Source organism: Hippopotamus amphibius, chromosome 3, assembly GCF_030028045.1.
Source record: "Hippopotamus amphibius kiboko isolate mHipAmp2 chromosome 3, mHipAmp2.hap2, whole genome shotgun sequence".
NCBI classification, from domain to species: Eukaryota; Metazoa; Chordata; class Mammalia; order Artiodactyla; family Hippopotamidae; genus Hippopotamus; species Hippopotamus amphibius.
This window is the reverse complement of record NC_080188.1, coordinates 44827946-44830758: the sequence shown is the minus strand read 5'-3', so window position 1 is coordinate 44830758 and position 2813 is coordinate 44827946. Positions and strand designations below refer to the sequence as shown.

The window sequence follows — 2813 nt, the reverse complement described above, 5'->3', positions numbered from 1 at the left end:
TTTATTTTTGTGTGCTTGTGTCTATTATAGGTTTTTGGTTGTGGTTATCATCAAGTTCATATATAACAACAACATGATTGTTTTGAGTTTATGATCTCTTAAGTTTGAACTCATTCTAAGAACTCTGTATTTTTACTTCCCCCACATGTTTTACGTTTTTGGTGTCATACTTTACAGATTTTTAGTTTGTATGTTCCTTAACTACTTACTGTAAATATAGATTATTTTACTATTTTTATCTTTAACTTTTCTACTAGCTTTATAAGTGCTTGATTTATTGTCTTTGATATATGTTTGCCTTTACCAATGAGATTTTTTTCTTTCACAATTCTCTCATTTCTAGTTGTGGCCTTTCCTTTTATGCTTATGGAAGTCCCTTTAATATTTCTCTTTTTTTTTTTTCCCTTTTGGCCATGCCACGTGACTTGTGGGATCTTAGTTCCTCAACCAGGGATTGAACCTGGGCCCCTGGCAGTGAAAGTGCCATGTCCTAACCACTGGACCACCAGGGAATTCCCTAACATTTTTTAAAAGGCTGGTTTAGTGGTGCTGACCTCTTTTTAACTTTCACTTTTCTGTAAAACTCTTTATCTCTCCTTCAAATCTGAATGATAGCTTTGCTGGGTAAAGCATTATTGGTTGTAGGTTTTTTCTTTTATCACTTTGAATATATTTTGTCACTCCCTCCTGGCCTGCACAGTTTCCACTCATAAGTTAGCTAATAGTCTTCTAGGAATTCCTTTGTAAATAACTTGTTTCTTTTCTCTTGCTCTCTTTATCTTTAATTTTTTTTGTCATTTTGGCTATAATATGTCTTTGTGTGGATGTCTTTGTGTTTATCTTGCTTGGGACTCTCTCTTCTTCCTGGTCTTGGATGTTTGTTCCCTTCCCCAGGTTAGGAAAGTTTTCAACTATAATTTCTTCAGATAAGTTCTCTGCCCCTTTGTCTCCCTCTTCTCCTTCTGGGACCCTGATAATGTGAATATTAATACCTTGTTTTTGTAACAAAGGTCTCTTAAACTATCCTCATTTTTTAGAATTCTTTTTTCTTCTTTCTCTTCAGCTTGGGTAATTTTCAGTACTCTGTCTTCCAGATCTCTGGTTCGTTCCTCTGTACCATCTAATCTACTGTTGACTTCTTCTACTCTATTTTTTCTTTCAGTTATTGTAGTCTTTAGCTCTGTTTGTTTCCTTTTGTATTTTCTAACTCTGCTGAAATTTTCACTATGTTTATCCATAATTCTTCAGAGTTCATTGAACATCTTTATGATCATTACCTGAGCTCTTTATCAGGTACATAGCTAATCTCCACTTTGTTTAGTTCTTTTTCTGAGGTTTTGTCTTGTTCCTTTGTTTGGATCATATTCCTCTGTCTTCTCATTTGCCTAATTCTCTGCATTTCTATACATATCAGAAATTAGGTAGGTTGGTTTTGTCTCCCAATCTTGGAGAGGTGCCCTTATGTAGGAGATGTCATATAGGGCCCAGAATACACTCTCCTAAATCATCAGAACTATATGCTCTAGAGGTGGCCCCTGTGTGGACAGCATGGGCCCCCTGTTGTTGTGGGGCCAACTATAGTGGACACACTGTTGGGCGTTGCCTTGTGTGGTGGCTTTGGGTCCTCTGGAAGGTGAGGTAGTCTTCCCTCATGGCTGGCTGTGTGGCCTGATGGTGCACAGCTGCACCTGTTAGTCAGTGGGTTTGGTTCCTCACAAAGTTGGCTGTGCAGCTAAGGGTTGTGTGGCTACTGTAGGCCCACTTGTGGGCAGGGCAAGTTCTTGGAATTTATAGAAAGAGGGAAGATTTCAAATGGCACTTGTCAGCTCTAGTGTCATTGTCATAGAATGAGTTCCCAAAAAGAGCCTCTACCAGTATCTCCATTCCTAGGGAAAGCCAGTTGCCTCCTGCCTCTCCAGGAGGCTCCCCAAAATCAATGAGTGGGTCTGACCTAGGCTCCTTTCAAACCACTGTCTCTGTGCTGGGACTTGGAGCATGTGAAATTTTGTGTGTGTCCTTTAGGAATGGAGTCTTTTTTTTCCTACAGTCCTCTAGCTCTCCTGCTAAACCCTGATGGTTTTCAAAGCCAGACATTCTGGGGGCTCAAATTTCCAGTGCAGGATCCCCAATCTGGGGAGCCCAATGTGGAGCTTAAACCCCCTTGCTCCTTGGGGAGAACCTCTATGGCTATAATATTCCTCTTGCTTGTGGGTTGTTGACCCAGGGGTGTGGGTCCTTGATATACCATATCTCTGCCCTTCCTACCCATCTTCTTTGTATCTTTAGTTGTGGAAAATATTTTCTGCTAATTTTCAGATTGTTCTTATGGATAGTTGTTCTGTAAGTAGTTATAATTTTTGTTCTGCCCATGGGAAGAGGTGAGTTCAGCGTCTTCCTACTTTACTTCCTGGCAGGAATTTTAATATTCCTATCACTCAGTGTACTGTCTGGTAGACACAGTATCAACTCAGCAGCTTCTCAATGAACAAATACACTCCAGGGAACTTAAGGGCATATGTGGAACTTTAGAGAGCTCTGCATTATCAAAAACTTAATTATGAATTTATACAAAGGTGATAATATTGAGGTTTCAATTTAGATAAAATTGATATACATCAGACATCAAAGTGACAATGAAACAGATCTCCATATGCAACATTATAATTTTATTAAAATTATACTTGGGATTTAAGTTATAGAGGTATGACTGAGGAATGACAAATAATGGCCATTTCCATTGAAAGAAAATGTATTACTTACATTTCCCCAGAAAAGGCAGAACATACCAAACAGGGCCACAGAAAAACCATCAG

The 2813-nt window shown here is 38.9% G+C and overlaps 1 non-coding gene across 1 annotated transcript; it reads right to left on the bottom strand.

Annotated features, from left to right (window-relative positions):
• Positions 1-439: 439 nt before the first annotated feature.
• TRNAE-UUC (transfer RNA glutamic acid (anticodon UUC)) lies at positions 440-512 on the bottom strand. The gene has a single exon. It is a non-coding gene; the product is annotated as a tRNA-Glu (tRNA).
• Positions 513-2813: the final 2301 nt, after the last annotated feature.